This window comes from Pogona vitticeps, chromosome 8 (assembly GCF_051106095.1).
Source record: "Pogona vitticeps strain Pit_001003342236 chromosome 8, PviZW2.1, whole genome shotgun sequence".
Classification (NCBI taxonomy): domain Eukaryota; kingdom Metazoa; phylum Chordata; class Lepidosauria; order Squamata; family Agamidae; genus Pogona; species Pogona vitticeps.
The window spans coordinates 10,743,833-10,764,475 of NC_135790.1; the positions used below are offsets into that span (position 1 = coordinate 10,743,833).

At 40.3% G+C, this 20,643-nt stretch overlaps 1 long non-coding RNA gene across 1 annotated transcript; it reads left to right on the plus strand.

Annotated features, from left to right (window-relative positions):
* The first annotated feature begins 2,400 nt into the window (after window positions 1-2,400).
* LOC144584182 (uncharacterized) lies at window positions 2,401-20,205 on the plus strand. The gene is made up of 2 exons (XR_013538278.1): window positions 2,401-2,723; window positions 15,523-20,205. It is a non-coding gene; the product is annotated as an uncharacterized LOC144584182 (long non-coding RNA).
* Window positions 20,206-20,643: the final 438 nt, after the last annotated feature.

The following is a 20,643-nucleotide window of genomic DNA, read 5'->3' on the forward strand; positions in this document are numbered from 1 at the left end:
GTACAGAGATTACATGTGCATCTGAAATTAGTGGCTTTGCATGTAATGAGGGTGCAGTGTGGTTATTTTTTATGTGAAGTAATTCATATACAAGTAATTGTACAGGTCAAGCTTTGCTCAACCACGTCAACAAAGCCTTAGCCTCAGGCAGATTCCTCTCTAGCAATCTGAGCCACATTCCAAACATCTGATAGATCATTTGCTGAAGGCCAATGTTCTGTTTTCCTCGTAACCCAACTGCTTTGGCTCTTTTTTTAAAAAAAATCCTTCCAAATATGCAAATAGAACCCACTGGTTGCATGCATTACAATATTTCTGCCTCTTGGTGGCTACTGCTCACCACCAAGGAAGTGTGTCTCTTACTTTTCTCAAATATTTACAGGCATGTTCAAAATATTTTTTTCCTCACATGTACAGATTTGAGCTCTAGTACTGAAAAACAGGGTTTAGGTCTGAAGGCTGCAGATCCCTTGCTTGGATTAATATCCAAAGGCATCACTGGTGTGTTGGCGAGATATGCAGGCCGTCTCGGGTAATGTACAATTGGCCCTGTTGTTTGAACAAAACCTTTTGTGCAAATGCCTCCAGGGCAGAAGAGGCCAGAACCTTATAGAAGAATGTCCCAAAGTAACTCAAAGGTAATTTTTCCAAGCTTTTTTCAAAACAACATATCCCACCAGAAGCCTTCTGCTAAAGCAGCGGAAGTCAGCTTCCTCGTTCTACCCAAAGTCTGCCCTCTGGAGCAGATCTGCTTCACCTTCTGTGTGGCATATCTTCTGATATTTGAGGACAAGTATCGTGTTTGCCCTTAACCTCTCTGGACAAACACAGACCTTTTTCGCCCGTTGTAATAGAAGAATTTTTGAACAGCAGTTCGTGAGAGCATCTGGTTAGTCAATGGGCAGCCTGGCTAATGCTGGTACTGAAATAATGGAAAGCAGATAGCTGTGTATTTGAGGGAAGGATTGTAATACAGGATAGCTCATACAACAATAAATGCATGAGTCCTAAAGGAGCATCATTAAATTTTATTTTTATTATACATGCTGAAACAGACCAACATGGTTACCTGTTTGAAAAAATTTTTTTAGAAAAGTGATTTTCACTACATTCCACGGGCCAAAATCCTATTGGTGTTTGTACAAGATTTACATAACTTGCCACTGATACTGTGCCTCATAGATGAGGTGCCAGAGTATGACTCGGTTGTGTGTCTGATCACATGTTTCACTGTACAACTGAGTTCTGTCTTGGAACCTTCTCCATTAGCTGTGACAAGTTACCCAAACTTTATGCAAATCTAGTAATACATACATGGGACGTGGTGGCGTTGTGGGCTAAACCGCAGAAGCCTGTGCTGCAGGGTCAGAAGACCAGCAGTCGTAAGATCGAATCCACGTGACGGAGTGAGCTCCCGTTACTTTGTCCCAGCTTCTCGCCATCCTAGCAGTTCAAAAGCATGCAAATGTGAGTAGATAAATAGGTACCACCTCGGTGGGAAGGTAAAACGGCGTTCCCTAGTCATGCTGGCCACGTGACAATGGAAACTGTCTTCGGACAAGCGCTGGCTCTACGGCTTGAAAACGGGATTAGCACCATCCCCTAGAGTCAGACACGACTGGACTAAAAATGTCAAGGGGAACCTTTACCTTTACCTTTAATACATACATAGAAATAATGGACTTTTCCTTTTTCCCATTAACTAAGGAATCATAATTTTAATGTTAAAAGGTTTGCTTTCGTTCACTTGTTTTTAGTATCTCCTGTCCATATTTTGGGTTGTAGGACTTACGTTTTGCAGAAAGAGTATTGCCAATTCCATTCAAAAGATATTAGTTGGTTTTGAAAAAATCCAGTAACTTAACAGACAGAAAGACAGGGGTATCTGTATTAGCTGTAAGACAAATTCTAAAATCCATATTGTGGTTATCTTTACAGAACCAACAAAATGGCACAAAAATCTGCTAGCTTTTGGTTGGCCTGTAAAGGTATTACCACAATGTAGATTTTGGCATCTAACACAGACAGAAATTTTCCTGAAGGCTTCTTATAGGGGTTATGGAAAAAATTAAACCCACACACTTCTAAAATACAACCATAAAAAAAGCTGAAATCCAGTAGTAGGTAACAAGTAGAGTAGGGCCAGTGGAACTTGACTCATCAAATTTCCACTGATTCGATGGACCTACTCTGTTTGCTACTTAATACTGGATTTCAGCTACATATATATGTTTATGGTTCTTTGGCTCAGAATAATTGCTGGTGCATTGCCCAGGTTGTGGCATGCACCATCATCACAAATTGTATCTTTTGTTGTTATTCTTGCCTTCTGAAAGTCATGATGACTAGGCAAAGGATTCCTGAACTCTTCCTCCCTTCCATCAAGACAGAGGTTAGGTGGTGGAATGTAGCTAAATGATCTAATGTATGTCAATATGAGTATTATACTGGAGGACTCGGAGGAAAGTAGCCATGGGCTAGAATTTTAGTTTACTACATTTTTATATGATTGTTTTAGTGAAAAGCAAATTCCTTTCATATTTGCAACTATTTGTTATTTCTTTTTCCTTGATATTGAGAAACTAAAACAGGCATATTTTTCCATTCAGGCCCCAGGCTTTGAAGTCCTAACTCTTAGAAGTTGGGCTACAGATTCCTATCCACAGGAATTAGGATTGCCACAGATCTGTCTTCTGACGAACTCCTCTACAAACGCTGTAATGGTAGGCAGGTGCACCACATTGAATTTAATTGGTGTAAAGTTCAGGGGGGTGGCAGAGGGACGTTTTTCAGTTGATTATTGATTATTTTACCAGAAGTAGCATTTTTAAAAATATATTTATGGAGGAGATTGTTGTTGTTTAGTTGTTAAGTCATGTCCGACTCTTTGTGACCTCATGGACCAGAGCACGCCAGGCCCTCCTGTCTTCCACTGCCTCCCGTAGTTTGATCAAATTCATGTTGGTAGCTTCAATGACACTGTCCAACCATCTCATCCTGTGCCATCCCCTTCTCCTCTTGCCTTCACACTTTCCCAACATCAGGGTCCTTTCCAGGGAGTCTTCTCTTCTCATGAGATGGCCAAAGTATTGGAGCCTCAGCTTCAGGATCTGTCCTTCCAGTGAGCACTCAGGTTTGATTTCCTTCAGAATGGATAGGTTTGTTCTGCTTGCAGTCCAGGGGATTCTCAAGAGTCTCCTCCAGCACCACAATTCAAAGTATCAATTCTTCGGTGGTCAGCCTTCTTTATGGTCCAGCTCTCACTTCCATACATTGCTACTGGAGAAACCATAGCTTTGACTATGCAGACCTTTGTTGGCAAGGTGATGTCTCTACTTTTTAAGATGCTGTCTAGGTTGTCATGGCTTTCCTCCCAAGAAGCAGGTGTATTTTAATTTCGTGGCTTCTGTCACCATCTATAGTGATCATGGAGCTCAAGAAAGTAAAATCTGTCACTGCCTCCATATCATCCCCTTCTATTTCCCAGGAGATGATGACCAGTGGCCATGATCTTAGTTTTTTTTTTATGTTGAGCTTGAGACCATTTTTGCACTCTCCTCTTTCACCCTCATTAAGAAATTCTTTAATTCCTCCTCACTTTCTGCCATCAGAGTGGTATCATCTGCATATCTGAGGCTGTTGATATTTCTTCTGGCAATCTTAAATCCGGCTTGGGATTCCTCCAGTCCAGCCTTTTGCATGAAGTATTCTGCATGTAAGTTAAATAAGCAGGGAGACAATATCCAGCCTTGTCGTACTCCTTTCCCAATTTAGAACCAATCAGTTGTTCCATATCCATTTCTAATTGTTGCTTCCTGTCCCATGTATAGGTTTCTCAGGAGATGGATAAGGTGGTCAGGCACTCCCATTTCTTTAAGGACTTGCCATAGTTTGCTGTGGTCCACACAGTCAAAAGCTTTTGCTTAGTCAATGGAGCAGAAGTAGCTGGAACTCTCTGGCTTTGTCCATAATCCAATGGATGTTAGCAATTTGGTCTCTAGTTCCTCTGCCTCTTCCGAATCCAGCTTGTACTTCTGGGAATTCTCAATCCACATACTGCTGAAGCCTACCTTGTAGGATTTTCAGCACAACCTTGCTAACATGTGAAATGAGTGCATTATGGAGGAGGAGAGAGTCACATTTCCAGACTTTCTTTGTCCCTTTAAAAACGGCAGATATGCAGCTGAATCTGTAGACCAGATTCTGTAGACTAGCCTTTGTCTGAAGACCTTGGATATAGTTATTATATACTTCTATACCATGGATACAACAAACATTTTAGAAAAGGGGAAGGAAACATTTGCCTGCCTCCACTATTCAGGGATTCAACCAGTCCTGCATCCCCTGAAAAAAAATTGAGAAGTTCTGCCTCCTCTCTGCCACCTGTTAGTATTTCTCCATCCTTTCTTTACAGCAGAGCTCCTGCTCCAATCATAGTTGAAACCTCCCTTTTTGTTATTTTCCACCTCTCTTACATGTTGGGAGTTCATTTTGAGCTTGAGCTTTTTAACTTTCTCCAAATAAATACCAGCTACTGGTCTGTACTCTTCTTTCATGATTAATCCCTCCTCCCATTTCGGAATTGTTTAGGATTGCACATCCCTTAAGTTTATTGCAGTCACTTCTTAGAGGCCACAATGTGCTTTATATTACAGTGGTGCCCTGCAAGACGATGATAATCTGTTCCATGGAAATCACTGTTTAGCGAAATCATTGTCTTGCGAAAAGCATTTCCCAATTGGAATGCATTGAAATCTGTTTAATGAGTTCCAATGGGGAAAATAGTTGTCGTTAAGTGGAAATCGCCCATAGGGAAGCCATTTTGCGAAATGCCGATCACCTGTAAAAATCGCTGTCTTGCAAAGCATCGGTCCCGATTAACACCCATTTTGCAGAGCCGCCGATCAGCTGTAAAAATTGTCATCTTGCGAAGCATCAGTCCAAAAAAAAAAAGTCTTGCGAAGCACGGACTGAAACATCATCCAGCGAAAATCACCCATAGGAAACACTGTTTTGCAAAACACAATGGCGATTGCAAAACCTTGTCATCATGCAGATTCATCATTTTGCGGGAGTGGTCTTATAGACCAGATGGGCGGGATAGAAATGAAATGAAATGAAATGAAATGAAATGAAATGAAATGAATAAATAAATAAATAAATAAATAAATAAATAAATAAATAAATAAATAAATAAATAAATAAATAAATAATTGTCTTGTGAGGTACCACTGAACTTTCAACTTCCCCTTTTTTCATATACTGAATCTTAAGACCTGACTCCTCTGAATGCAGTCCAGAAACGCACATTTAAAATACAGATATATTACGATTTCACTGTTAGAAAGAGTTGGTTGCTGGGTAAGAGGGTTCCTCAAACTTCCACAAAGCTTGAAGCAGATTTTAACTCAGGAAAATCTGAGAGATAAAAAAAGAGAGAGAGGATCCATCAAATGATAGGCCAATTAGTTTGATGAACATTATAATAAGCTATATGCAAGGCACCTCGTGGACAAACCTGTGGACTGGTTTGAAAAAGAAAATATTATCAAGGAGAAACATGGGTTTTAGGCCAAGGAGATTTGTGAGAGATCAGTGCCAACACCTTATTGAAAAATACTTCTCTAAGGGAACAGGTTCACACTACATGGCTTTGTTGATTTTAAATTGAATGTGACCCTAGTATAATTGATAAATTCATCTGTTGATAGAAGACTTCTAGAGCTGATAAAGGAACAAACCCATCTGAGAGTCAGATGCAGTAGACAAGGACATCTTCCAGAACCCATCCAAATGTATAGAAGGTTGCCTACTAGTACCATCACTATTCCTTTTTAATAGAAATAATCTATCTAGCTGGCTTAATATCCCTGATTTCCATCCTCCCAGATTTAATAATAGGACAGTAACAGTATCACTATATACACTGATGATATAGTGATACTCTCAAGAACCCCTGTTGACTTAAGGAGGGCCTTTGGCAAGCTCTCCTCATACTGTGAAGATGAGTTAACAGTCAACGATCAGAAAACCAAGATAGTCAGTTGTCTTTGGGCACAGACCAAAGACTAGGTCTTGGTCAATCAATGGCCGTGGTACTGAGTAAGTTAACAGTTTCAAATACCTTGGGGTAGTTTTCCAGGCCTCAGACTCTAGGCTCCAACATAGTAAATGTGTGGTAGATCAAGGAGTAAGATCTGCAAATAGCATAGCAAAATTCCATTGCTCTCAGGGAGGATTCTTTGTTCCATCAGCTCTCACACTTTATAAGGCCAGGATATTAGTCCAACTGTTACATGGTTCATTCCTGGGGCCACTTAGCTCCCATTTTGCACCTTAAGAGCCTCGTGGCACAGTGGTTAAACTGCTGTACTGCAGCCGAAACTGTGCTCATGACCTGGGGTTCAATGCCAGGTAGCCAGCTCAAGGTTGACTCAGCCTTCTATCCTTCTGAGGTCGGTAAAATGAGTACCCAGCTCGCTGGGGGGGCAATGTGTAGCCTGCATAATTAACTTGTAAACCGCCCAGAGAGTTCTTAAAGCACTATATAAGCAGCACACTTTGCTAAGAAAGAGTCCAATTTAAGTTTTAAAGTACTATCTTACAGGTCCCTAGATGTGTGTCAAATGCCAGGATAAGATTGGAAACGTGCTGCCTAGAAGTTGAAGCCTGAGTCAATATTCTATCTATTTATACGTATATGTGTGGCTAAAGGGACATCTAAATCCACAAAGTCTATTCCCTTTGATACTCTGTGACAATTTACAGTCCAACTGGGTCAAGTCTGTCCAGACCTATTTGCTGAAAATTGGCCTTTCCCCTCTTATCTTATGGATTCGATTAGGCAAAAAAAAAAATGTTAAGCAGAGAATTGAGGATATAAAATGCCAAACTTACCTTCCCAGCATACAAAATATTATGGTAAGGGCTTACCTAAAAAAAACTCTACAAAACCGGCAAATTGTTTAAAATCATTGGGAGCAAAAGGGTTTAGAAGAGCCTTCACCTTGGCAAGAAAGGCTTTGTCCCTTAAGGAAGGTTGAGACTACAAAGCAAATATTCTTCGCTTGTCCACTGATTAAAACAAAATCCTGGCCATTCAGGAAAAAAAAAAAACAGATTCAAACTTCTTTCTGATATAGACCTCAAGATCACTTACCAAGTACCCAGTTACTGTGTGGGTCTTCGAAATTTTACAGGTCTTCGAAATTTCAGGTCTTCGAAATTTTACAGTAAGTAGATCTTAAATTTAAAATGGTATTTTAATGCTAATTTTTTAATGAATTATTTGGAATTCTGGGAACTTGTAAAGGTTTATTTTTGCTGTAAGATTTGTCTAAGGACCATAACAATAAACTGAACTGTACTGAATCCTAAGATTTACTTACACTAAGAGTTCCCATTAGTTTCCTATTGGGGAGGATCAATTCTTCAACCCCCCACTCCCAGTTTATGAAAATGGGATCTTGTGCCACTGTCACCATGATTCAAGATGCCAGGAAATCCCCCAATATTGCTGCACAATATCATACCCATGTTGCCAGTGGGAAAAATGGATGGATACTTGATCATTAGGTAGTGCGTACAAGAGGGTAACCTGTATATAGACCATCGTGATGGCTGCCATGGTTGCTGTCAACATGCAGGCTGCCCTTTGCTCTGTCAGGCTTGACCTCCTTTTTCCTACTAGCAAAAAAGGACACAATATTGTGCAGCACTATTGGGCCATTTCCTGGTGTTTTGAATTGTGGATACAGAAGTACAATATTCCACATTCCTAAACTGGAGGGTTTTTTTTAAAGAATCAAATTTTCAGGCTTTTTAAAACAGAAGTTTAAGTATACATAAACTACACACAAATTCCAGCAGCAACTTTCCTCGTATAGAATTACCCAGTGCTAGAGGACCCCAGATGATCACATGATCTGTAATATGATTAGTAGAGGAGGGCAGAACCAAGGATAGTTAGGATGTGGATTCAGTCTCTCTGTGCCAAAATATTTTGAAGGGGGTTTGGATTCCTTGAAAGGTGCTGGATGTGATGATCTATAGGGTCCTTTCCAGTTCTGCAATTTTAAGATGATGCTGTACTCATAATCACCACACATGAGAAGTGACTTGATAACACATTTCTGGAGGGTTTTTTTTATTATTATTACCAACCAATTGTATAGTGACAAGATAGGTGGAATGGAGACTATCATTATGGCAGGATATGGACATCAAAGCTCTTCTTTGACTGAATGTAGACATCAAAGTTCTGCTAACATCAAGTTAGACCAACCCTAGCCACAAAGCAAAAAAAAAAAAAAAAAAAAAAAAAAAGTAAATTCACAGCTTAAATGAGTTAACTTCTGAATATTGGTTCTGTATTTTTCAAATATAGTTTAACAAATATTTTCAATATCTATATTTTCTTTAAAAATCAATATTCTTTTTATGTCTCTATTTGTACAACTAGACACAGAATATCTTTGCAAGCATGATTTGAATAAGCCCATTTGCCCAAGAAAGAGTTAAAATATTAGCTACGTGTCAGGTACTTGTGTCTTTATTGACAGGGTCAAACGATAAGGTTGCTCAATATGTGTAGCTGATTTCTGCTTTGAAAAGTTATTAGTCTCAGAAATCCTGAGAGAATGTTGACTGAAGATTCATGACAAAATATTCCCCTTTCTGGAGGATTAGCACTCCATTACTTTTTTTAAAGGAAACCTGTGGTTTTTTTTTAACTCTTTAAAGAAAACTTGTCTTTTCTGTCTGTCACCTTTCTCTCCAAATATCTCCCTTCTTCCCACAAGCTACAAATGTATGCAATATTTCATTTCAGAGCTTTTGCTAACAGTAACAAAGTCACCGTTTTTGCCTTTGAAAGGCCTTTTTGAGAATCAATACTACAGCCCCTGAAGCCTGGATTATTTCCATATAAAAAAGCAGATGGGGCCAATTATTGTCCCTCAAAATCAGCAAGACTGGTCTTTTCAATATATATGATATACAGTGGTGCCCCGCATGACAATGATAATCTGTCCCATAGAAATCGCTGTTTAGCGAAATCATCGTCATGCAAAAACCATTTCCCCATTGGAATGCATTGAAACCTGTTTAATGCGTTCCAATGGGGAAAATACCTCGTCATTTTGCGAAGATTGCCCATAGCGTAGCCATTTTGTGAAGCACCTATCAGCTGTAAAAATGGCTGTCCTGCAAAGCATGGGTCCGGAAAACACAGGACAGCCATTTTGCGAAGCTGCCGATCAGCTGTAGAAATTGTTGTCTTGTGAACAAACAGTTTGCGAAGCACAGACCAAATCATCGTCAAGCGAAAATTGCCCATTGGTATGACTGTTTTGCAAATCGCTATAGCGATTGCAAAAAGTCATTCTTATGCGGATTCATCGTTTAGTGGGGTCGTCGTCTAGCGAGGTATATTAATGTATATGAAATCAAGGGACATTTAGCCTCACCTCTTTCTAAAGATAGGGAGGACAGTTTTACTTTTAAAAAATTGTAACAAAAAACTAATTGCCCAAAGTTCGCTAAATATGGTGTAGATGAAGAGCAGACTGTCTGCTACAAATTATGCCAAATTTGTTGCTGATATTGTATTGTTATTAGAGATGGCCACTTACTGTGCTTCGGCAGTTCAGCATGGTTTGGCATATCCAGCCCACAGGTGTGCAGTTGCCCTGGATTTCACACCCCACCTCCCCCCATGTGCATCCAGTCAGAAGAAGCACTGTGGGCTTCCCACCCTGACTTCTCCTCTGAGTGGGCACTTGCAGGAGGGAAGCAGGATGCAGAATGTGGGGTGCCCACCTGTGGGCTCAATCTGATTAATTATGCCAAACAGCCAAACCATGATAAATGCCCATTTCTAGTTATTACTGCTTTAATCTGGATCTCATTATTTATGCTCTTGTGGGCTGGAGTTGGTAGTTGTGTATTTAATTAGCCGCCTAGAGTCGTCCTATGTGATTCAGATAGGCGGGATATAAAATAAATAAATAAATAAATAAATAAATAAATAAATAAATAAATAAATAAATAAATAAATAAATAAATAAATAAATAAATAAATTGCTGTTAGCCACCCAGAGTAGTGCTTGAACATGATACAAATGTAATTGTACAACATAGCTGAATTTTCCCTATGACTGCTATATCTGCCCTCTTTGAATGCTGAGTATTCTGATTTAGGCGACCATCGTCCAAGTGTTCCACCGCCCCAGTTTCTGGTCCAGCACTTATTCCCCTTATTCTCTCTGGCCACTGGAATACCGTTTTCCTCCTTGGCAGGGTTCAGTTTATAGCCCTTCTGTGTTTGCTGAAGACTCCTAGCAAACATGTCTCTTAGGAGGTGCAACCCATTTCTTGCCAGGAGATGCTCTTCATTGAAGTGCAAACCATAGTTCAAGAAGCCTAACCTTTGCTGATCTGTGTAGCCAGTTGTTCACTTTGGGTATATTGTTGTTCCAGCTGCACATATTGCTAGAACTGCAAAAGTAAAACATCGATAAAGGCCTTCTTGCAAACTATAGACAAACGAACAGTTTTTTTAAAAAAATCTGTTGATTGTAGGGCTATAGGATAGTTTTGTTAGTGAGGTTGACAGCAGCATAAAAAACACAAATGGAAAGAATTTAGAAGGATAAGGGCTATCTTAGTGATCGGCTGCAAAGCAAAAGAATAATCTAAATAAGTAAGAACAGCTGAGATCAGATTTAATAAGGGCTAATCTAAAAATGCAAGGAAATGAGGTGGTAGACTCCATATTCTTTGAAATTTCACAGATGAAAATAGTGGCAACCTTGCAAACTGCCTATTTTCATACCACGGACAACTGCCTCAACCTTCCTCAACCGTCTTATGCTTTGCTGGGGACTCAACTTCAAGTTCCATAAACTCTATTCATATTCTTTTACAAGCCCAAGAGGTACATTCTTTGCCTAACAAACCTGAAAAAGTGTAATTGATCACAATCCATTATCAACCACTCAAAACAAACCTTCTTAGGATTGCATTTTATGCAATCAAATGAAATCGTATACCCAGCTTCAGCTTTAATGGGAGATTACGGACTCTCGTTGCTTGAGTATTGTCGAGTATTGTCTTGACTTTTACTTGTTAGAGTGGTTAAGATGAACAGGGTTGGTACTCCGAGATATTTTCCAGTGTAAAGTTATAATGTTGGAAAAACGGAGATGTGTATTACCACGTTTATAGCAGACATTATTACACAGGGGAAGGAAGCTGGTCTAGGATATATATTAGCTTGGGAAAGGAGCCGAAGGATGAGTTTATGTAATACTTGCTTAGAGAAACAAATGGTGAGGAGAGTTTACAAGTTAATCCAAGCAGTAATGGTTGGAGTTGCTTATATAATCATTACATTAACCCACTGAAATTAGAAGTATATTTGCGGAAAAAATAAACAGCTGTAGTAACAAGTTTTCCGGTGACCTTCCTCATGTATTCACTGAGTAAATGAGCAGAACTGCTCCCTCTAGCCCTTTGCCTGGTATCAACATATGTTGAGACCAGAGTAATTGAATGGGTAGACTTCTCACTGATCCCAGGGGCTGGATTCCTCTCCGGTCCAATCATGTGGTTGAATGTTAGAGAGTGGCCTTCTGTCTACACAAGATGTGCTTCTCCGATAATTTCTTCATGCCATCTCCCCCTCCCCAAAACCCATGTTGTTTTCCCCGCACGCAAATGTGAGAGAACAGTGGAGTTTCCATTCCTGTACGTTCTCCTTCCCTGCATCACAGGGGCATAGGAAGAGGAGGGAAAGATGGTGCAAAGACGGTGGGGCTGGGAGATCTCTTTGGTCCTGCTTTCATCCTTTCCCTCCTCTTCCTATGCCCCTGTGGGAGGGAAAGGATCAAAGTGGGATCAAGGCAGTCCCCCAGCTCCAGAGGCAGAGGAAAGATGTCACTTTGTGTAGGAATTATAACAACTGAGGTTTCTTCCAAGAAAAAAAAAAGGCCATGAAATGTCTGAGAAATATTATTCCCCCTCCCCTAGTTTTGTTTCTTGTTGGGAATTTGAGGATTCAGCACTTGCATCCACATTTGGAAGTGTGGGGAAAATATAAGGTGAATATTCCACCCCATTATCTCAGGATTCTATCAGTTCATTCTACTGCATGCATAAACCATAAATTTCAGTAAACATCAGAACATCCACTGATCCACTGCACACTCATCAAGATGAACTAAATTAAAAAAGAAGGAATTCTCAAATACCAAAATACACTAGTTGCAATAACTGGTTGCCCAAATAATAGACAAGATTTAAAATGTTAAAAGAAAAGTTGTTGTTGTTGTTGTTTTAAAAAACCCAACAACAACAGAAAGCGGCATAGATAGTACTATTAACTTATCTTGCAAAGAAAATATATAGGCTATAAATTAAAGCAAAAGATATGGACACTGCAATTTTTTTAGAAAAGAACTAAGAAATCTAAAAGATGCAGTTTAGCATGGCTAAACTGCAGCATAATGGAAGCAATGGAAATCAGAAAAGATCTAATTCACAAAGTAGATTGGACATCCGAACATGGAAAAGGAAAGACATCTTCTTAATTTTGGAGGGTCAAGTGTTTAGAAAGAGGTATGCCAAGAACAGAGTTGAGGGACAACCTTAGAAGTCAGAAGCATCCTGTTGAACTGCAAGTGGAGCACAAGTGGAGAAAGACATTCATTAAAATGGCATATCCTTTCAAATCAAACAACATATTGGTTGTGTCAGTTGCCACCGAAGAGGGTGTTAAGCAACAAGCTTTCTGCACCTGGATATAATCAATTTGTGGTAGGTCCTGAGGTTTTAGAAAAACACCCCATAGGAACAGTTTGAAGGAAAATGGATAGAGTAAGCAGTAACAGATGAGATCCTCTTGTGGTTCTTGAAGAAAATCTAATACAAACTTGCTACTAGTACTGATAAACAACTTCTCCATCACTAACACTGGCTGTTATTTCTTAATAATGTGAACTCCAGTCTTTTAAAGCTTCTAAAAGTAAGCACAATATAAGAAGGAGGGAAAAAATGTGTGTTTGAACCAGACAAGGTAATTTTCCAGAAGCCATTGCCCAGACTTCCAGTCTTGGTTCTAAAGATGGCTGGATTGCAATTGTGAAGTGAAGTGATAGTCATGTATGCTTTATTATTTCTGCAAGCTGCATGTTTTTATGTGTTTATTCAGTATGTAGAATATCTTATCAATTTTTGAATACATTGTTCTTATTTCAACTTCTGTCTTCCACCTCCACAAATGAGATCTTCATGATCTGAGAATAACCTTTTCCTGTTGGAAAAAAAAATCTTAATCAGAGGATGACCTGGAGTTCTCATAACCAAACATCACAGAGAAGCAGTGTATGGCATGGGACCTTAAGGCTGATCCAGGGATCTGTGGGGTTTGGAAGAACAGGCAATTAAACCTTACATGCCAACGTACTACCCCAAACCCATCCAATTTCATCTTATTTTGGAAGTTAATCAGGGATGGTCCTGGTTAGTAAATACTGGGAGACCACCAGGGAATATCAGGAGGCTCTTGGTAAGGCTAGGAAATAACCCCTATGAAACTTTGGAGAATTACTGGCAGTCACAGTTGACCATCTCTAGACATAGACAGTACAGTATAAGACAGATTTTTAATGTTCATTAAACATGTCTAACGATGTTTTTGGCTTTGAGGGAGATACTAAGTGACCTCCTAGCCCTAGATAGTATATATATATCTATCTAACAATGCAGGACTACCTGGCCATCAGTAGACATGCCTGCCTGATAAAGATTGTCTTCTTGGGTAAAGAGTTACTTGTGAGCAGAACACTTTTCATAAGTAGACTATGACACAAGTAGTAATGATGGACCACAGATGAGTCGGTACAGGAAGCAGGTTGAGTTACGCAAAGTTACTGCCTTCGGTGTTGCCATAGGTTTGTTAGTTTTCAGCTAGTTGCATTTATAGTTATCCTTCTTGGCTACTTTGAGATGTATGTTGTTGTTTAGTTGTTAAGTTGTGTCCGACTCTTCATGACCTCATGGGCCAGAGCATGCCAAGCCCTCCCGTCTTCCACTGCCTCCTGGAGTTGGGTCAAATTCATGTTGGTAGCTTCGGTGACACTGTCCATCCATCTCATCCTCTGTCTTCCCCTTCTCCTCTTGTCTTCACATTTTCCCAACATCAGGGTCATTTCCAGGAAGTCTTCTCATGATATGGCCAAAGTTTTGGAGCCTCAGCTTCAAGATCTGTCCTTCCAGTGAGCACTCAGGTTTGATTTCCTTCAAAATGGATAGGTTTGTTCTCCCTGCAGTCCAGGGGACTCTCAAGAGTCTCCTCCAGCACCACAATTCAAAAGCCTCAATTCTTTGGTGGTCAGCCTTCCATAACTTTGATTATGTGGACCTTTGTCGGCAAGGTGATGACTCTGCTTTTTAAGATGCTGTCTAGGTTTGTCATGGCTTTCCTCCCAAGAAGCTGGCGTCTTTTAATTTCATGGCTGCTGTCACCATCTGCAGTGATCACGGAGCCCAAGAAAGTAAAATCTGTCACTGCCTCCATATCTTCCCCTTCTATTGGCCAGGAGGTGATGGGACCAGTTGCCATGATCTTCATGGTTTTTTTTTTTTTTTTTTTTTTGATGTTGAGCTTCAGACCATTTTTGGTGCTGTCCTCTTTCACCCTCATTAAGAGGTTCTTTAATTCCTCCTCACTTTCTGCCATTAGAGTGGTATCATCTGCATATCGGAGGTTGTTGATATTTCTTCCTGCAATCTTAATTCCAGTTTGGGAGTCATCCAGTCCAGCCTTTCGCGTGATGTATTCTGCATATAAGTTAAATAAGCAGGGAGACTTTGAGATGACAAGAGTGCAAATTTCCCAAGAATTTGATGTAGAACAATGAGTTCTCACTCATCAGGACCATTGATAAGTGAGACATTTGTTCTTTGCATGTTTTTGTGCTATTTCTTAGAACTGTTACTTGTATCAAGCACAGTGGTGAGTGAAAAGAATGAAGGCATTTTTATTCTGGGCTGAGTCTACTCGTAGCCTTGGGAAATACGATAGATGAAGGGTGCATAAAATCATTGCCCCAGCCAACCTTCCAGTTTCTCTGTAAGCATGAATGCAGTGCTCTTATTTTCATTGCTAGAGGGGAAATGTCATGTGGAAATCAAAAGATTGCACATTCTTTGTGTATGATGCATACAAGACTGTCTGAAGCTGTGTGACTGACTTGCAGCTGATCAGCCAGTCTTTTTCAGCCCCTCTGGCTGTTTGCAGTTGGTGGTTCCTGTCACTTTTGATCGATTCCAAGTGTTTTTCCAATAGTCGCCTGAGTTTTAGAGTCAAAAATCAAATGGAGATTGTGTCTGCTTTTTAAAATGTTAAAGGCATTTTATGAGCTAATAACTCTCCTCTTATTTTCCAAGTGTGTCTTCTCCTCATCTTTCTTTTCTGTATTCTCTTTTCCCCTCTCCCATCTACTGACTTACCCAAATTAGCTCCAGTGGCGTAAAGGTACATTCTGATGTGCAGGAACACATGACAACAACGCCCAAAGACCACAAAAAAGCCGTCAGTCCAACAAATGATTTGTATTCATGAGGATTAAAGAATCTTAAATTAAAATATTCTTCAGGAGCGCCTGCTCCCACCAAGATCTACTCAGATCACCTGCACGAGTCAGGAGGTGAGGCTGAGGAGCCTGACGCCGAGGGAGGCCTGGAGGGAAAAGACTCGAAGCCGGGCCTTCTCGGCGGTGGCTCCCCGCCTTTGGAACAACCTTCCTCCGGAGATTCGCGAGGCCCCTACGCTGGGTACTTTCAAATGCCAGCTGAAAACATGGATATACATCCAGGCCTTCCCTCCTGTCAACTACTGATTTCTTTTGCTTTGCTATTTATTATTTATTTATTCCTGCACTATTTGTTATTGTTGTATGCTAATGTTTTTATGTTTTTTAAATTGTTTTGATATTCTGTAAGCCGCCCAGAGTGGTAGAATATACCAGATGGGCGGGATATAAATCGAACAAATAAATAAATATTATTTTTGAGCTAATTGTCTCATAGTTGCAAATGCAGAAAGCTATCACAGCTGTTGCAATGTTTGCCTCGATTGCCTAGGAATTAGAAGATTCGATGAGTTGCTTGCATCTTTTTCTATAATCAGCCAGTGTTTCTGGGCTTGCTGTGTGTAGGTGCTGAATGGGCGTTGTTCTAGCCCAATACGGAGATGTCAGGAATTGAAACTAGATCCTTTTGCATGGAAAATATATATGTTCTGTCACTGCAGCAAATCCTTTATCCAAATGGTGGACGGGGTAGTGGTGGTAGGCAGTCTGTGGGATTAGGAGCCTCAGGGGTCCCAGTCACGTGGTGTTCCTACATGGCATACAGCTGTATGTATTTAAACTCCCTTAGCATATTGGTGAACAGACAAATATCAGATGTGTGCAACGTGGGAGTGGGCCAATGACCCTGTACGGCTTCATCCTTCCCCATGTGTTCACTGTAGGCATGGAGAATGTTTGGTGAGAACATGGCTCTGTACTTGACCTGGAAAGCCAACAGAGTAGTATGTCAAAGGTGGCGACAAACTTCTATGGGACAAATTTCAGACACAGCCTTAAAAGAACATATTGTACCTATTCAGCATAGGTATAACTGAATGGCATATAATGCATTCAGTCTTGTTACTGCGACATCCAAAGTACTTGTTGTGCTGCTCAACCAGGTTTCATTCTCTCTCTCTCTCTCTCCTCTGTACTGTTCCTTCTCTGAAACTCCATGTGTTAACAGCTTGGTGACAGGCTGTTGCTTGCTAATTGGGAGTTTCAGAACGGAATTACAACAACCAAATTTTCTCAGGCTGGGCTTCTAAGACAGTGTGTGTGTGTGTGTGTGTGTTCAAACCCTCGCGATCTTCCTCGCACCCTTAATAAGGCCCTCATGCCGTTCCTGTCACTGCTCCTCAGCGAGCAGTGAGTTTAAAGGACTTGCCGAGAGAACATTTAGAGATCCTTTTGTGCTTGGAAGAGGAACACAGATTGTAATTGGGCTGTCAGGGTTAGTTTTTTTTTTCCTGCCTGTCAGTGGAGGTGTAAACATAAAACAGCATTGGCTGGGGAAAGAGAGCTGGGAGTTTATTTGATCCCAGCCAGGACAGGGAAGAGCAAGTGGGCAGAACTTTAAAGGACTAAGTCTGAAATCATGAAGAATTTGTTCCTGTTGATAGACACTGACCTGATTCAAAACCCACAGATTAATGTAGCTTTTTGAAAGTAAGTTACCTTGTGAATTATGGGGTATCTCCAGACTTCATGGTTTGTTTGTTTGTTTTTTAAAAAATCTTCTCACAAAACTCATTGTAAATATATGCTTCTGGTTAGCATATGTAGCATTTTGGAAGTTAATTAAAATTTAATTAATTACAATCACAGTTCCAAGATCCCCCCCTACTGTCGTTGGTTACCAATATGGTAAAAAATTAAAAAAAACTCTTATTTTTCTCTGTTTCTCAAGATATCTAAAGTTAGTGAAAAAGGGGCCAATACAGCCTGTGGAATTCTAGGAACTGGAGTTTTAAAAAGTTAACTTGTCCAAGTTTTTTCTTCTTCTTTGTAGGATTATGTATGGTCCTACGTTATTTCTCAGCAATGAATTCTGGGGTTTTGGAGAACATATTTTGAGATACAAAATCCAGACTTCCAAAAATATTTAGAAGACCATTTAGTTTGTAGCTAGAGGGAAGGTTCTTGTTGCTGAAATTTAGCTGGTTTGCTTGACAGAAGAGCCTAAAATGCCTATGATCTGATGCTACTAAAACGTAGTAATGAGTGGGTCAAAATTGGCTGCATAACCAGGAGGACAGGCAAAAGTCAGGGGAATACCCCCTTCTCCGCCCATCCAAGTTTCGGTTAGGCATGCCAGGTTGGCATCCTCCTCCAGAATAAGGTATTGGATAATCTGGAATTTGTTGGATAGAGACCTGGCATTCAACAGCACCAGATTTAGAGTGGAGGGACGGCTGATCTGACTACCTCAAGACCGATGGTTGGTCACAGTGCCACAACAGTGAACAGCCTTCAAACATCCTTGCATTTGAGACACATCTGGGAACCTGAAAGATGGTTTTTAGGAATTTGGATTGTACCCTTTCTTGGGGTGCAAAATGTGAACTAGGTGGCCCCAAAGTACCATACAGCAGTTGTGCAAGCGTCTTACCCTTATATAGTTTAAGAGTTGCAGGAACAAAGAATCCGCCCTGAGAGTGGTGAAACTTGACCATACTAATTGCGGCCCTTTCTCCTTGATCAGCTGCATACTTACTATGTTGAACTCTTGAGCCTGTGGCTTGTAGAATTACCCCTAATTATTTGAAGTTATTAACTTGCTCAATACGCTGACCCTTAATTAACCAAACCCTCGTCTTTCGTTTGCGCTCAAAGGCAACTCTCTTGGTTTCCTGATAGTTTATAGTTTATTGTTAGAAACTCAGTTTTAATTTTTTTTTCCTTCCTTTTGCAAATCGTTGACCAGCTTCAAACAGTTGTTATTTATGTGGTACTGTAATTATATTCATATAGCTGGCTGGATACCTTGGTGGCTTAGATATCTAGCAGCAGATCCAGAGGTTGGGAGATCAATTCCCCACAGTGCCTACTGCAAGTAGAACCAGCCTGTGTGGCCTTGGGGAAGCTACACAGTCCCACAGAGCCCCCAGTGGAAGAGAATGGCAAACTACTTCTGAGTATTCACTACTTAGAAAACCCCCAAAAAGGGTCACCATAAATCAGGGTTGACTTTATGACATGATTATTATTTTACACATACAGCTGCATAGTTGTAAGCTGCATAGGCCAAAGAACTATAGCTAATTTAGGGTGGCTGCTTATACATCAACAAAATGGAAGACATATATCAAGGTGAGGGGGAAGAATACAGAAGAAAACACTGTTCTTGTCATTCACTTGAATGAGGAAGACTATAGCCAGGTGAGTTGTATGTTTGATTAGTCTTGGTTCAGTGCTGCAAGATGTGGGTAGGCAAAGTTAGGGCCCCATATCTCCCTCCTTACACCGCCTTATCTTTAAATCTTCCTTGGATGAGACAACTCTTCAAATGGGCAAGCCTTCAGTTTCTGGCCACCCTTTAAATGGAGGACCATCCTCTGTGAAAAAGGACATGTGGCTGTCCTAAATGAAGGCATTTGGCTCTCTCTAAAATATATTCTGTCCCTTCCTAGAATATTTTAATGGAAAAGAAGAAGCTTCTAGCCCATTTCCTTGTAGGAAAAACACTGAATAGTGTTTATTTGTGGTGCTCATTAAGAAGTTCCTAAAAATCACAAATGCAAGTGATTGTGGTTCCAGGAGCCAGATTTATATTCTGGAAGGGCTGCACCCATCTTATTGAATGCAAAGAAGTCTTCTTCCCAAGAGATTAAAGAATCTCAAGCAGATCTACCCTTCCAGCACGCTTAGCTTTGCTTCCATGCTAATAAAACCCAAAAGGCCATCATGTGATGCATGGAAGGAAACACAATTCTGACTTGTATGTTAAATTTTATCAGATCATTAAAGAGTCAGAAGCATGGTGACCTTTTGACTTCTGAAGAATTCTTGATTGACTAGATGCTAAAAAAATTCAGGGACTGGAGAAGATACAGGAGGTCCTAAAATCTGGCAGGATGTTGTGGTCATTATCCTTGCAGAGAAACTGATTTGTAGGATGGCAATGGCAGATTCAGTGAAGAAGAAAGGTGTTTAATATATCTGTTTACAGTCACTTAACTCCCTGTAGACAAAAGGCTGGCTGCAGTCCTTAGAAATCTGTCCACTGCCTCCAAGCCAGTTTTGCAGAATCATGGTGATCTGAAGAATCTTGCTTGGAATGCAATATGCAGACTCACAGTGGCTGTGGTGAAAATTTACCAGGAATGAATGCAGAAAGGAGGAGGGAAAGAGGAGAAGAGAAGGTTCACAGAAAGCTAGAGATGGATAACCACTTGGAATGTGTAGGGATAGCTTTACAGAGAAACACCCTGGAGGTCAGATCCTTATCGGGCTTCCTCGAACCAATACAGATAGACTCAATAATGACTCTTCAAAGCTAACATTGTTGTCACATGCATTTCTATTTCTCGTCCTGTGATACCAATCAAACCTTGCTTTTCTTCCCCATTCCTCTGTACCCCAGTGCAATCCAAATTACTGTATGACTACTTCTGACACCAGCCAGCACGCCCAAAGGAAGGAAATATTTGAAAGAGTTATAGTTCTTCAAGCTGTATAGTAAAAGTGGTTCCAAAAAAAAAAAAAAAGCAGATTATGAGCAAGAAATTTCATTATGCAGTTGGTAAAGAGCAGTGAAAGAACCCAGTTGAATTGGCTACAAGGTTAACCATGCATAGCATCATTGGGTCAGCAGCATAGAATAGATGAGAAGAAGCATCCTGCTGGATCAGACCAAACTGCTCCCTTTATTCTGGAGTCAACTACAGACAGCATGTCTTTTGAAGGAGAAATCTGTCAACAACAGTGGATTTCAAACTATGTAGTTCTGTAATCTTTGCAGCCGAGTGAAGGAAACTTGTGCTTACCCGCTGCAGGTCAACCCCAA